Genomic DNA, 17,088 nt, shown 5'->3' on the forward strand with positions numbered 1-17,088 from the left:
AGCATTCCATTGAGTTCAAGAGGTGTAGATGCAGTTTTGTTATCTGTTAATCCAGCATGGTGGAGAATATCAGAAGCAAATTTTACTTGAGAAATAAAACAACCATCAGATGAATGATCAACTTCTATGCCAATAAAGTATCGTAGAGTACCCAGATCCTTCATTTCAAAGCATGAACTGAGATGGGATTTAAGAGCAGTAATGCCTTCCATATCATCACCTGTGATAACCATATCATCTACGTATAAAAGTAGAAGAACCATACCCTGTGTAGTTGACCGAGTAAACATAGCTGAGTCATACGCACTTTGAGTGAATCCGTATTGTAAAATGGCATTGGAAAACTTCTCAAACCAAGCAAGGGGTGCTTTTTTGAGTCCATACAGTGGTTTACGAAGCTTGCAAACTTGATTATAAGAATGAGACATTCCCGGTGGAGGTCTCATATATACTTGTTCTTGAAGATCTCCGTGAAGAAAAGCGTTTTTGACATCCATTTGATGTAAACTCCAGGTACGAGCAACAGCAACAACAAGGAGAGTACGAACTGTAGTCATACGAGCAACGGGAGCAAATGTTTCTTCATAGTCTATACCATATTCCTGAGTGTACCCTTGAGCAACTAATCTGGACTTGTAACGAGCTATTTTGCCATCTGAATCAGTTTTGATTTTGTATACCAATTTACTTCCAATGACAGACTTTCCTGGTGGTAAATCAACCATATCCCAAGTGTGAGCTTCCTTGTGTGCAGCTAATTCTTCTCCCATAGAAGTTTGCCAGACTAGAGCTACAGATGCCTCCCTGTAAGATTTTGAATCATGCAAAGACATAATGGATGATAAGGAGCATTGTTATTCTGCAAACCTGGTTGGTGGTCGACGATTGCGAGGTGGTAAGACATCAATGGAAGGTACAGAATCCCCTTCTTGAGAAGCAGTGTCAGTATTATCCATAGATTGATCTTGTGTAGTTTCCATAGTTTCAAGAGAAGTAATTTCTGTGGTGAAGGAGGGAATTGTTGTAGATTGAGAACTAGGTGGAGGCATATCCTCAAAAGGATCTAGATAGGAAAACTGCTCTAAACTGGAAGATTTACTACTGGGAAGAGACCAAAAGGGGATATTTTCCCAGAATGTAACATGTCTAGAGATATGTAATCGTCGACTCTCTGGATCGTAACAACGATAGCCTATTAGTTCAATACCATAGCCTAAAAACACACAGATAACATTATTTTTGCTGAGTTTGGTTCGTTCTCGTTCTGTAAGAAGAACAAAACATGTTGACCCAAAAACACGAAGTTCAGAATAGTTTGGTTGCTTGTTATAGAGGCGCTCATATGGAGATATTCCTTCTGTGACTATGGATGGAATACGGTTTATTGTATAAACTGCAGTGATAACTGACTCACCACAAAAGTGGGAAGGAACAGATCCTGAGAGAAGTTGTGTTCTAGCTGTCTCTATGATATGACGATGTTTTCTTTCTTCTATATCGTTTTTCTCTGGAGTTTCAGTACAAGACAATTGAAGAAGAGTGCCTTCTGTTTTGAGAAAGTTTTTGAATGGAGTTGATACGTATTCTCCTCCTTGGTCAGAACGAAAAGTTTTGATGGATTTTCCAAAATGAGTTTTGATCATTTTAGAAAAATCTGTATATGCTTTTAGAAATTCTGATCTAGAGCTGAAAAGATATATCCATGTGAAGCGAGAAAAATCATCAATGAAGATAACATAATATAAGGCTCCCTTAGAGGAAATGAGAGACTTTCCCCATACATCTGAGTGAATAAGATCAAAAGGTTCGATAGAATGAGTAATACTGTTACTGAAAAAAAGAGCAGATTGTTTTCCTAACTTACAAGAAATGCAATGAGGTTCTTTATCAACCTGATTTGCTCCTAATAATCCTTTATTAATCATATAAGTGAGACGGGAGAAAGAGACATGGCCTAACTTAGAGTGCCAAGACATGAAGGGTGGTACAGTTGACTGAAAGGAGTTTGCAGTTGTAGCAAGTTCATTCTTTGACAGTTGAGGAGAAACTAGTGTCTCAATAAGATATAATCTCCCTATTCTACGGCATATCCCAACAAGCTTCTCTGTCTTGGGATCCTGTATCACACAACCAAAAGAGAAGAAGTAAATGTTAAACCCCTGATTACATAGTTGTCCACTGGATATGAGATTCATTCTTATCTTTGGAACAAGTAATACATCAGATATATGTATCTTGTCTGATATTTTAATCTGACCAATATGACTAGCAACTAGTTCTGATCCATCTGCAGTTTGAATTGGAGGTGTAACAATGGGATGTTTGTTTTCAAATATACTAGGATTGAATGTCATATGATTAGAGGCATCTGAGTCAAGAAACCAACCATTTGAGAAGCTAACTTTGGGAGCTGACAATGCAGAGACTGCTGTAGAGTTATTGTTACCAATTGAAAGTGCTTGCTTGAGCATTTCTTGTATATCAGCAAGACTAGTTGGTGTGGATGGTGGTGCTGCAAGAATGGAGGGTGTTGGTGTGTATCCAGTTCCATTTAGTCTTCTTCTTTCCCTCATGTTTCTGGAAGATGGAGACGTACAGTTCCCTACTGTATGACCTGGTTCTTTGCAGTAGTTACACTGAATTTGAAAGTTTGACCCTTGTTGTGATGTTTGAGAAGTTGAAGTTTGATAGATTGATGTTTGTGAACCACCCTGTATTGGTGCCATGGTGCAGGTCTTGGCCAAGTGACCAGGTTTCTTACAGTTGTAGCATTGAGTTTGTGACATGTCACGATGAATCTTCTGAGTACTGAGGTGATTGTTAAAACTTGCACGTGAAGGAACTTCAAACACATCAAGTATTTCTGGCTTGATTCTTTTTCGAGTTTCTTCAGTAATAAGCTCAGATAATGCGGCTTAAACAGTTGGGAGAGGTGATCGATGAAGGATTAAAGCTCTTACAGTCTCAAAATCATCTTTTAATGCCATTAAGAGTTGAACCAGTCGTGACTCTTCTCTGTACTTCTGCCATAGTTCAGTATCAACAGTCTAATTGGGTTCCATTAATGCTAGCTGATTCCATATAACTGACATCTCATAATGGAAGTCTGAGACTGACTGATCAATTTGTTGTTTCATAGATCGGATATCATGTTCTAGTTTATAGCGTTGAGGTTGATTTGGGTATACATTTTTGAAAGAAAATCCCATTCATCTTTGGCAGTTTCAAAACCTGTGAGTTGCATGCTTATAGAGGTTATGAATGTGTTGCTTATCCAAGTTAATATCTTGTAGTTGTTGATCTCCCAGCTTTCAGCAGTTTCTCCCTCAACTCCTTTTTCTTTCTCGACAATAACAATACCATTTGCAGGCTTCTTGGCTTTGCCATCGATGTATTTCCACATAGCTTTTCCTTTGAGAAAGTTTCTCATCAGGAAGGACCAATGATTGTAGTTTGTTCCATCAAACTTTACTGTGATGGGTTGATAATCTTCACGTGACATCTCGAGTTGTAACAGAAAAGATATAGGATACTAGGGTTTGTGTTTTTACAGTCTAAACACCGGTAAGACAGAATCACAGGAGGGATTGTTTTGTTCTGTTGTTTGTTGCAGCGGAAAAACGAGTTGTTAGATCTTGCCTGGCTCTGATGCCATGACAGAAATAGTCATGACATGTATATGTTGAATAGAATTCAGATTGATTGCTTGAGAAACATTGTTACAATCGTCTGTTCGTATATACAAGAAACAGATATGCATTACAGAGATAAACGGGGAAAAGATATGCATTACAGGAAAGGAAAATCTTCACAGATATACTAGATATACATGCCATGTAGAATAAAATATGTATCCCATATATACAGAATGATATATCTCGTAACACATAGCACATGTCAAATAAAGCCTTGACACTTCTAGTAATGGATGTAGACGCATCCACCAATAACCATCTTTCCCGAGACCTGGATATATTAATTCGTACTAAAATGATACAAACTCATGTGCACCCATTGCACCTGGCACCTATTTTTTCAACAATCTATTAAGGAGCTAAACAAAAATCTATTCCTTAAACTTAATTGAAAGTTAAAACTGGCAACTTCTGATTTAAAAACGATAGGTTAAAAGGAAAAACTTAAAAATATTAACTTACCTACGGGGTATTTTCCAATTTCGGATTCAATTGTCCAAATTATCCTCACAAATAACCCTGCATTTGCAAGAAAACAAATGAAGTAAAAAATTAGTGATGAAGTATATTGCTAAAACCAACCGGAGATGGGGATGACAAGTCGATTGGTTCGTATGCCTCTGATATCCAATACATCAGTCTCACAGAGAAGATCAACGTTCACTAATAATAAGAAAATTAAGGAGAGATTTATTAAGCTCTGTATTACTTGCCTGGATCTTCTATTAAGATGTCATTTCCCCTCCAACAGAGATCGAAGCCTTTCATCATTCTGTTATGAACTTTAAAATAAGAACCATAAGCCTCCGTCAGATTTGTGATTCCATAGATATCATCATCATAAGGCATCATGCGAGACCTAAGGAAAGTGCTACATGAATTCTTAATATCTTTAACATGTGGATTCAAGATGATATATGATGACATGTTAAAGGAAGCATTGACATAAGGTGAAATGTTCAGGTAAGGTGGATAATCGCTTATATTTTTTGAGCAATTCAAGAATACTACTGGCAATGTGTTGTCAGCAAAAGAATAAATTATAGTATCCGTACGCTCGTATTTTATAAAACTAGCTGGTGTTGAATGTCGAGGCATCGAAGAATACTTGTGAACAAAGGACTTAATTATTCGAGAATACTACTGGCAATGTGTTGTCATCGTTTTCAAGACCTGGGTCAATTATTCGAATACTTCCATGTGAACAGAGGACTTAATTAAGCATTCAACATCATTAATAATTGTGAATTACCAAGATAATTGGACACGTGACATGACACGGGTTATGTATATCATTCCAATATCCAAAGCCCATTTTCCAGTAGCACGAACCAGGTTGGGCAGAGATAAACCACATAACGATTTTATCTCCAAGATATGGTTAAGTTTCTACACCAGCTCACCTGCCTGGGCAACCTGTCGGGGCCAGTAGTAAGTCTTTGGCACCTTCCATGCCGCGGGTGGACCAGGGAGCGGTCACACCATTTTAGTAGGGTTTACGCATTCACGACCTTTAAAATAGCATGCCCACTTTATCTCTGCCCAGAGAAAGCAGGGATACAGGGAGGAGTCCCCCCTTTCACGATCCTGCTGGCTTGCATAGCCACAGGAGAGAGTCCCTCCTTTCGCATATGCTAAGATGGTTTCACATGTTCACTGCTGTAAGGGGCAATATTCGATAAATTTTCGACACCTAAGCACAAGGAACCAAACTATTCTTTCCTTCGAATGACCGAGGAAAAAGCTGAAGAGGCAGTAGGGCTTGTTGTCACCGCGTGAAACGGGGGCCAACCATCACCAAGTACCAAACACCGCTCATACGCCAACACGTATTTTCCATCGAGCAACAACCGTATCAGAAAGAAATAACAACTCATGTCAGAGGTGACAAGAGGAACACGAGCTTCCGAGGAAAGTCGTTCCCAATGGCCACGTTGTGCGCGAACAAGTCAGGGTTATGTATATCATTATCACTAAAAAATTAACCATGTTCATCAAATAAATCAAGCATTCAACATCATCAACAATTGTGAATTAGAAATATAAGTAGACCTGCAACATCACTAGCTAGGGTTATGTATGTCAATATAACAAGAAATTAACCATGTTCTTCAAAAGATCCATAAAATTAATGATGTCCTACTAATCATGATAAACACAAAGAAATAACTAACAATAGTATGTTCATCCAAATTATGTTATTCATCACGAAACTTAGAAAAATTAAAATCATATCTATTGAACAACATCACCAAAATTATGGTTTATGTTTATAATGCATTACCTTTGAGTATTAAGTTGATAAAACTCCTCCAAACCATATGGAACTAGCAATCGAAAGGTTGAAGAACAAACTCAATCATTGAATCGAGATAAAACATCGTAAAGAGAATAGTTACATGATGAACTTTGTTTTCTCTTTCAAAACCTATGAAAAAGGAATTGTAGAATGAACCGAATAAATTATGGAACATAATAGTTTTCCGGTTCAGTTGATGTTCATTGGTCAGGATTGGTTAAACCGGTAACGAGTATCCATACGCTAAGGAACGACTAGCGGAAACTCGGTTTTTAGAAAACGGTAGATGATTATCCCTTATTTTATTCATGAATGGCTAACCATAACCCGTCCTCTACTAAAATCGGAAATTTCCCCTAGACCTAGGCTTTTCCAGGTTGAAGTGGAAAGGCAATTAGGAAGGGATTGGGAAGAGCCACTAAACTCAGTCTTATCCAAGAAAAACTCACGTATTATCATTTAATATCAATATCATATTCCTTTCCTCTGAAACCTATTTTTAGGCATATCAAATGGAGATAAAACAGGGTCACTAGGTAGTAATCTTAAAACTTCCCTTTTTCCTTTTTAATAATTTTTAAAAATAAAAATTTTATAAATTTTATTTATTTACAACACACTAAGTTCATCCAACAATTTGTCATCAGTGGAACCTCCAGGTATTCTTCATAGAACAATGAGAAATTCGGCAGATAACTTGTTAGTCGAACCTAGGTATTTTGAGAACATATATAGGTTTGGATGACAATTTATCAGCCGAACTTCACTCTATAACCGCCAAACTTAGGTTTGGTTAGCATGTTATCAGCAGAACTTCACTGTGTAACCGCCAAACTTAGGTTCGTCTGATTCGAACAAAAAATAGGACAACCGGTCTTAGTGTTTCTCTTCATAAAGTGAAGTTCGACCATCATTTCCATATTTACCTATCCAAGGATACCCTTCATAAAGCGAAATTCTCCGAACTATGTAATTACCTATCCTAGGACACCATACCCTAACTAGACAGATCGTTTTGTATGCCTCAAAAAGATTGAGATATGCCTCAGAACAGGCTTCTTTCCTTAAAAAAGGTGTCAACAGCAATTCTAGAAGAATCATAGTGCCATAGATCATATACAATAGAGAACTCTTTTTTTTTTGATCAGACAACAACGAGAATTGAACCCCCGATAACTTATTATATTTTCTTGGGCTAATCCCAGTTGGTTAGAAAAAAAAAGAACCATTTTTTTGGGGACCATGGTTTTTTTGGGGGGACCATGGTCTTATTAGGCCACCTACCCTAAAATGATAAAGGATGTCCTAAAAATAATCCTACTTAGCAAGATTACTAATTTTCCATTAACCTAATTAACATTAACCACAATACTAACCCTAACCGTGATATATTAACCCTAATATAAAAAAAAAGGTCTCGCACCCAAGTTTACTCGTCTTCCTCTTCCCCTCTTCTTCTTCTTATCCATTACAAACTCGTCTTCATCATCGATTCATCGTCGATTCATAAAATTTTCATCGTCGATTAATCAATCTAGTATAAGAATGGCCCGTCTAAAGCAAACCAAGCGAAAACCAGGAACATGTCCATCATTAGGACGTTTAGCTAATCAACCACATGAACTTGAGGAAGAACTTGAACCGTAGGAGCAACTAATTCGTCGTAACAGCCGCAAGAACAACGCTGAATCTTCCATGGGACCAATTCGAAGGTATTTCTCGACAAACCCATTCATTTTAATTTGTTTTTCATCGCTTCAATTGAATAGAAATCATCAAAATAGGCTTGAAGTGGTAGTTACAGTGTTGGGTTCGGTTAGAACGTGTTTTCTATTTGCCCTAGGTTCCTAACCGAACTCGCTGAATTGAAGAACACGAAGAACACTTCGGTTCCATGTGATTCAGACTTTGTTACCAAACTGTAGAGTTCGGTAGTTTCGCAAAGAAATTGTAAAATTTCCATGTAACCGAACTGTAGGGTTAAAAAAAAAGGCTAGTGCTAAAATTTTATTTATGTGAACCTTACTGTTATTCCCACTATTTTGAGTACTGTAAGCACCGAACTATGACCTACGAGTTCGGTTCGATAGCAAAGAAATTGTAAAATTTCTATGTAACCGAACTGAAGTGTTGAACAAAAATGAAAAGTTGCAAAAACATCCAGGAGAAGGTTCGGTGAACTGTCAAAAAATGGCAGGTAACCGAGAGTTTTCTGCAGAAAAATGGCAGGTAACCGAACTCTGACCTATGAGTTCGTTTTGTTCGCAAAACATAATCTGGTAACCGAACCTTACCCTGAATCACCAATAATTTGTTTTAGTTGGCCTTTTTTTGTGAGTTATTCCTAATATATTTTTTTTTTATTAGCGTCAAAGGTAAGAAATCCAACCAACCATTACCCGAAGATTTGATAACTCCTCCGCCTAGAAGGGGGTACACTTAGGTGCCTCTAAGCGTGGAACCAAATATGTTGTCAACCTGGGTGATCAAGAACATGAAGAGGGCATTATGGAATACGTGGAACATGAAAAGGAGATTGTGGAACTCGTAAAACAAAATCAAAGAAAAGGTAAGGAAGCAGTTGAAGAAGAATAAGGAAATGAGGATGATGATGATGATGACAGTGAAGAAAATGAGGATGAGGAAGAAGAAGGAAATGAGGATGAGGAATATGGTGATGAAGAAGAAGAGGAGGAAGCGACAGGGGAAGTTCAAAAGATGCCTAAACCGCCTTATGCTAGATATGCATACATTCCTGAAAAAGAACTGTGCTTGCCGCCGAAGAACCCAACCTATGGTACTCCTAGAGATGAAGGGTTGAAATTGATTGGCTACAAAAACTCATGGGCTGCCAAGATTTTTGCGACCAAGGTATTGAATCTTAACCATGAAGATTTGTTAATTTGTTTCTATTTTTCTATATGTTCAAAATATATAAGATACTATCTTGGTATCGTAGGACCATAATAATGTTGTCCATGTATTAAAACGTCAAAAGAACAAGAAATGGAGTATAGAGCATGAGTGTGATGAGTTCAAGAATGCGGTATATGATTGTGTACTTTGGAAAGCGATAGAACAAGCGCACTATAAATTTGATGTTGTCACTGTTACTGCGTTTTCCGAGAGAGCTTATCCAGAGACGGATACTTTCCTTCTACCCTTTGGCGAGATGGAAATAACTCCAAATGATTGTTATAGAATCACAGGCCTACCAGTTACTGGAACAAGTGTTCGGGCTGGCTACGATCCTAATATGACTTTTAGCTGTTTACCCAAATACTCATCCTCCGGTTGTAGTTGATAAAATCCATCATTTTCATCTTGAGTTTCATCTTGAGTTTCTTCTTGAATAATATAATCACCATCTAAGAAATAAGCCAAATCCGGATCATTTTGAAGGTTAACAAATATACTATGAGAGGATGGAGATGGAGAATCAGATTCATCACTTGAATACTCAAATGGGGTGAATTTTTTTTTTATTTTCCATGTTTTTCTCCTTCATCTTCTCTAACTCTAATCTCACAAAAATTCTACTCATAATAATTTACTCAACTAATAATAAACCCATCTTTTAATTTAATCTCACTAATGTTTTTAACTAAATTATTTTAGTAATCATAACCTAAATTAATTAGGAGGGTAGATTAGGTATTAAATAAATAACTAGATATGGGTGACCTAAAATTACTTCCAATGTCTATACCCAAAATAGAACCATGGTCCCAAAAACACCATGGTCCCCAAAAACGGTTCAAAAAAAATCCTACCAAGGCCCACGAGGCATATTGGGTTATAGACTCATAGTGGTAGGTTACGTGAAATCTGAGGACTTCTCTCAAGTCCTCTCACTCAGATAAAAACCTTGGTTTCTATGAGGAGTAATTGATGTTCGCTCCAGAATCAGCTACACTCATCACCAACTTGATTGGTTCAACACAAGAAGAAGATCGAAGAATAAGACTATTGACTAGGAAGATAGAAAAGCAACCCTAAATCGAACAACCCAAGGTTCCATTCTCAATTCAATATTTTCATTTTTTTAATTTCAATTTGAAGATCTCTATGTTTTTGTGTTGTATAGAAGTTCGATTGATGGTCTCAGCAAATGGAATCGAAACTGGGAATTGATTTTCAAGCAAACCAATTGGAAAGCTGCCAACCCAAACTAGGTCCAGGATAAAAATGAAATTGCAAACTGATATTGAATTCTTCAAGGAAGAGAAGGATGAATTTATTTGTTCTCCGATTTATGAAGTTAATGAATCTCTTAATGAACAAGTGAAGACATCAACTGAGAACGAAATAATGGTTGCCAGGTACACTCAAGAGCTTCGGGAAGTTCGGCAAGAGCTAATCAAGGTATGCATTCCCCCCTTAATCTACTTACAAGATTGTACTGTACTTATTACTAATTCAAGTGAACAAATGCTATCAATGCAGCAAATGGAGTCAGAAAGGGCAACCCGAAATGCGGTGGTGATTGGAGTAAAGGGAATGAAAGGAGATCAAGTGCTCTGGAACTTTAAGGAGAAGAAGAGAGCCTTTGCCGGTATACATTTAGGTGGCCTAAGATTTTCAGCTGGACAGTAAGAATTTGGTAGTGTTTAATTTTTGAGGTTTTTTTGGTACACTAGGGGGAGATTGTAAATGTGTGTGAAAGGGAACAAGTTGTATTCACTCACCTACTTAATGCTGTCCGCCCGATTGCTATGAAAACCATATCAGTAAAAGTAGCAGAACCAAGACATCATGTTGGAAGAATTGCTTCAAAAGGAGAAGGTAGAATTTGAGGAATCATAGTTTTCGTAATTCAGGTCTAGTTGTAGTTTCATTTCTAGCTCAAATAAAAATGGTTTATACTTAATCATCAAAATGTGACCTTTCTCTCGCTTTCCACTGTATTTTCCTGGCCTGATTGATATAGAATTGTGTAAGATTGTTATTCTTCTTTTTTAGTTTCATTCATATAATTGACTGAACATTCTGTTTTGACAATGGGACAGGAATCTCTCCACATAAGTCTAAATAACGTGACAAGGAAAGGGGATATAGGAGTTGCTCTTCCATTCATATGTATGGGAGCAGGAGCCTCCAGGAAGGCTCAACTACCAAGCAAGGTGGTGGTAAATGATTCTCCCAGTTTTGATTCCACGCTTATATATGCAAGATGTGAAAAAAAATCCAATCTGGAAGGAAGTGGTGAACAGGTGGATTTTTCACCTAGGAATTCGGGCCACATCTTTCTTCAAGTTTAAGTTAAATGCCCCAGCTGATCCTTTATAGACTGGGATACATATGTGGAGGGAACCTCGATCCAGCATGGACTGGTGAAGATAAGCCAGGGAGTAATATGATACTGGAAGTAAATGGTTCTGCACATACTGAAGTGGCACCAGGTTCATCGACTAAAGGCGAAACTGAATTGGAGAGGTGAAAGTTGGAAAAGCATGTCGAAGACCTGGGTATGGCTGAGGTCACCAAATCTAATCACCTAGTATTGCCCGTGAAAGTAGAAGATAACTTAGACACAGCGCATAGTATCTTGGGATCTCCTTCCCGAACTTCTACAGCTCTTACAACAAGATTTCTTCTGGGAACACTTCAAAGCTTGAGCCCCTTAATGACTATAATCCTGTTCATGTCTGTCATCATTTTATGAAATATCGCACTGCCAGGGAGGGTATAGATCTACTCTTCCTATCGGTTCAAATGAAACTACTGTGATGTGTTGACAAGCCAAGAAGTATCACATGACACACTCCAGTCTCGAAAAGTTATTACGTTCGGGTGTCTGATGAGTGGGGGAGGCCCAAAGATGCTACAGAATCTTATGTTCCTTTACGACTTTATGATTCATTCAGTCTTCAGTCGTTTCATTATGTCGATGAAACAACCTCTGAATCTTTTAATTCTTGAATCTATAAATAGTAGCATTTTATCCATGTCTGGGTCGCGAAGCTCTATGATTTCGAATCCATTCGTGTAGACAAAGGCGTTACACTGTTATAGGGGCTTTTCCTGACGATGGTCCACTTGGGAAGGTGAAGTATTCTGTGACTTGTTACTGGGGAAAGGGGTTTGAACCCTTAAGGAGGACATGTTGCCATCTGAGCTAGATTTCGCAGGGTCCCTTTGTCGTTGTAAGAAGTAGAGTGCTTAGGGTGGTATGAGCAACGTCTTTTGGCCGAATCGTTGGATGAAATAACCAAGACAGTACTGGAGTCATTTATCAAGTTTTCACCGGATTATATTAAGTGTCCATGTGAATCGATCTGTACAATAAGCGCAACTTGCCTGGCAATGATGCTGGAGATCTATCAGGTATCTTCACTGTTTTTTATGCTAACGACGAATAACTCTACTTTAACATGCTTAACTATGAATTTAATTTTGATTGGCTCGATTTTCTTGAATTCAATTTTTGAAGCTGAGAAGTTCATGCTTATTACGGTGATCATTTTTAAATCATGCTTTAGAATTACTTTACATTTTTTTCATAATTTTGATGGTACAATGTAGTCAAGACTCAGTTGAAGTTGCAAAGCTCCTATGCTAATAGCAAATTAAAAATGTAAAGCTTTATTTTTGGCTTTCATTAAGTTGTTTGCTTTTTCTTTTTTGTTATACACATTTTGCGGATACTTCCGTCAGTTCTCATTGCTATTGGTGTAGTAAGTGAACTTCATTCCTTTTTTTCGGAAGGTTACATTAGAGCATCTTAGAAAATTGATATTCTGGTTATGGAGAATTTTGTGTTTAAACGCAAAGTTACAGGGCTTTATGATCTGAAAGGGTCGCACGGTATAATCCAGATGCAAACATGGTTTGCCATTTGTTTTGCATTCTACAACACTGGGGTACGTTCTTGATTTTGAACGTCCTGTGACTTTGTCAATGGTATGGTGCTTGTTATTCAAATAAAAGTTCAGTCTTCAATCTTATTGAGTTTTTTGGTCCCACTCATATATTAAGCTCTACGTATGCTGTCCTGTGTGGTTATAGGTGGTAGCGTGCGCATCAAATTCCTTGAGACTCTTGATCAGTAGCAGTTAATAATTCGTTAACATTAAAGAGCTTCTGAAAAAAAAGGGGAGATTTAGTGAGCTCCTCATTGCTATCACCAAAGTCTCCTCATAAGTTTGTTTCATTATTCATAAACATGATTTGGACCTTTATTCTTTGGGTTTCCAGAACCTTTTGTGGGTTCTCATAATAGAGATTGACATATATTTTTTTAAATAGGTCTGTTCATGCATGTGAGTATATTTGGGTAGGTGGCCTCTAATGTCACACTTCTCGTAATGCAGGTTTTCCATCGTGGTTGGCTTTTTTCATGTTCATTTCCTGCTCATTCATTGGGTTGCCGATTCCAAGAATTTCTTGGAGAGACCACCCTCGTGATATTTCAATCCTCAAAACGTCAAAAGAGCTAGAGGTAATCGTCCAGCAGATGGTAGTTAGTTTAAATTTTCTATTATAATCTGTTATGCTTCTCATCTCCACATAATGGTTGTAAGATAGTCTGGAATCTACACTGACATATAGATCATTTCACTTGAGCTCATCAAGATATTAGATAAGCAAGATACTTTAAAGTTTCAGTCTGCCTATCAGTTAGAAGCAAGAATATAATATTATTTGCGCAAAAGTAAATGCGTATAAAAGGTGAGACTGGGTGGAAGGAATATGATGATCAGACTGGCTATGGTACTAGGAGGGTTCTTTGTAGAAACAGAAGCTAACTTTTCGCAAGACCCCTATCCATGTCCCAGTGGCATAATGAGCACCAAAATTAAGTAGCTACAGCACTACCTACACCTACTCAAATTTTATTGGCCCACTTCTTGAAAACTATGATGCATGTCCCGAAATTCTATAGGTTGTTTACAGCAGTCTGTCTTCATTGTATGTTGTCCATATTGACACTTAGTACTTACCCTCCACACATTAGAACCTTCAATCTTATCTAGATTAATGGAAATTATGTACTTGTGCTGTATGATTGACTTAATTCTTTATCTTGTTTTTTTTATTTTAACGTGTCTAACACCATACTTGGAACAAAGAAAGTGACATTTCTGAATACTCCATTGCTCTGGGAATCTTGTTGGCCCTATCTGATACAGCAAGATTTCGTGGGCTGCTTGATTATATGTACATACCGTAAATAACCTCCTATTAGTGTGTATCATCTTTATATTACATGGTCAAGTAACCTTTTAGTTGGCATTTTTATGTATGACAAGTTCTCAGTTGTAGTTCCTTCAGTCTTCCTGTGGGTATTGCCGTATTGGTCCCTTGACTCATTCTTATTTTTGGCATCTGTGTTGATGATGTCTTCCATCACATATGTCATAGGTAATAAGTCTGGGTCATGCGCCTATATCAACATGCTGCATCCTAGATATGCAACTATAAGCTGTAGGGCTTATCCCATGTGCAAATTTTTAGACGTTTCTTTTTTCAGGAAACGGCATTATAATTTTCCTCAGCTTAAGTAGCAATGTTTAAGGATTCACCCTTCTTGACATAGATGAAAATCTAATATCTTTATCTGACGGTACTTGGGATCTTGTATGTCCAGGTTTACTTGTTAGCTGTCTTGGATGGAGGTATCTTGGCGTTCTGCATGACTACTTCTATGGTTTCTGCAAATAGGTTGGTCATCCATCACTCGAGTATTGTTTTTAACCTTCACTATCCATCCTTCTGACATATAATGCAAATAAAATGTCTTAAATTCCAGAATCTTGTTGGTCAACCATGAGCTACGTGATACCTTTAGTTCCTACCTTGCATACCATGTATATTCGTTTGCTCTTGGATAGTGTTTAGCTGAATGGAACAGGGGCTGCATTCCTGCTTCTTATAAAGTAGGACTTAGGGCGAGTTTGGCAACCTGGATATCCCAACCCAGGTTGGGTTATCCCTATAAAAACGGTTATTTCATGTTTGTTTACTACGTATTCCAACTCAGGATTGGGATAGTAAAACCTCCCGAGAATTTCGAACGCCAAAAAAGCTGGTTTATGGTATTCTCCCATGAATTCGTTCCCCCAGTTTCCTAGCCAAGAATAGTGCAACTAAACCCATTATTGCTACTGCTAAAACCACGAAAGGGTTTTAAATACTCTCATCTCATCTGCGTAGTGCTACAAGCAAACTTCATACTCCTTGTTCATAGAAATCCAAGGTATCAAAATATTGACTAAACTCTTTTTGGTTAATTAAACTCTTTTTGATTTACGGATTTGATTAAACTCTTTTTGGTTGTTCACAGAGATACTTCTTCTTCCTCCGTCGCACCAGGTAATCTATCTCTTTGTTGAAAATCCATTTTCTATTTCCTGAAAACAAAACTGGGTTTGTTAAGATTGCCTAGCTAATTTTTAGTCGAAATATGTTCGTTTGTTAATATCAATTCTATATTTAAATATGTTCCTTTGTTAATGGACACAAATGACACACTGCACTTGTTTGATAAATTTCCTTAACGGGAAGTTTCTGTTTTTCTATCATAAATGATTTTGTATCTTAGTTTTACTTTTTGATGTCCATGTTCATCAATATCTTGAAGAATGTTAATTAGGAAAAAGAGTTCATAGTATGTTAATAGAGTATACAGAAGTGAAGAATGGTCAAATGGTACAAGTTAGTATCCTTTAGATCACCAGTAGATATGGAGAATGAAATTCTGTTTATCCTTTCCTAGTAAATGAATTGTGTTCTTTTTTTAATGGGTACCAAGTAAATATTCCAAATATATATTGCAGCTAGTTACATTTTAGCTTAAAGATTTTTTGTATATTCAGTGTTACTGTAAACAATCGTCCTTTAGATTATAATTTCAGTTCAGGCACTAGTACATAATTACAAAAGAGTGGTCTTGTCCTTTAGATTACATTTTAGTGGATTTGTAGATATTTAGTGTTGCCAGTGCATGGGTTTATCCTTGACGTAGTTTTAAGGACATGGCCTTATTATAAAAGTTGAATACTTAGCAGCAGGTTACGTTAAGGTACTAGTACATCATTAATTTAACTTTAGTGCTTACAAGAAATGTTGTTACATATATTTTATTTTGGTGGAACTCCATTCTATGCTGTGTATATTGTATTTGCGTTCGTTTTTAGCTGTTATTAAGATGCTAGCATAAACGAAGGGTGTTAATAGGGAAGATGAGTTCATTAGTATGTTAAAAAGACTATTGTGGATTGATGATTCTTTGTCAATATTACTATTGATCACATTGTTACATTTTTGTTGTATAATTTTCGACATAGAACTTATGGAGAGTGAATCATCGAGTGCCCAAAATGGCGGGAGGACAACTTGGACCCCTCCAATGGATGAACTGTTGATAGAACTTATGGTAGAACAGGTGCTTAAGAAACAACTATTGGATGGCCAATTTAGCAAATGTGCATGGGAAACCATCATCACTAAATTCAAAGAAAGCTTTGGTCCTTTTAATAAGGACGTTTTAAGAAATCGCATGAAAACTTTGAAGAAAATTTTTAATGTTGCAAGTAGTATTAGAGGTCAAAGTGGCTTTGGTTGGAACAAGAAGAAAGAAATTCCGACTGCACCTGATGATGTATGGGAAAGACATATTAAGTTTTGTAATTTTATTTAATTTGTTTTATTCAAAGTTTTATCATCACTATTTTTTATAGTAATTTAATTATACGCTTAACTTAATTGTAGGCACACCCCGAATACAAACAATGGAGGACAAGGTCTCTTCCATAATATGATGACCTAGCTATGATCTTTGGTGACAGTAGGGCGATTGGACAACATAGCAGGTTTAGGGATGATAATAACTAGGACAACCATGAGGTGGATGACAATACTCAAGATCAGAATGAGAATACATATGGAAACGGTAATATTAGTGACAATAATGCATCTGAACTGCCAAAAACGACAAGAACTTCAATAGGTTCTAGTTCCCGTTCATTTAGAAAGACAAAAAAGTTCATTTAGAAAGACAAAAAAGAGCACCGGAGAAGGGATGGTGGAAGCAATTCATTTGATGGCAAGTGCTGTTAATAATATCACAACCAAAAGAGAGGAAAACAGAAA

At 37.1% G+C, this 17,088-nt stretch overlaps 1 long non-coding RNA gene across 1 annotated transcript; it reads left to right on the forward strand.

The window, feature by feature from the left end:
• Positions 1–10,089: 10,089 nt before the first annotated feature.
• On the forward strand, positions 10,090–16,398 carry LOC113327011. Its single transcript, XR_003348683.1, has 7 exons — positions 10,090–10,359; positions 10,441–10,779; positions 11,004–12,321; positions 13,308–13,435; positions 14,585–14,658; positions 15,281–15,309; positions 16,284–16,398. It is a non-coding gene; the product is annotated as an uncharacterized LOC113327011 (long non-coding RNA).
• Positions 16,399–17,088: the final 690 nt, after the last annotated feature.

The sequence above is a fragment of the Papaver somniferum genome, unplaced genomic scaffold (genome assembly GCF_003573695.1).
Source record: "Papaver somniferum cultivar HN1 unplaced genomic scaffold, ASM357369v1 unplaced-scaffold_10, whole genome shotgun sequence".
NCBI classification, from domain to species: Eukaryota; Viridiplantae; Streptophyta; class Magnoliopsida; order Ranunculales; family Papaveraceae; genus Papaver; species Papaver somniferum.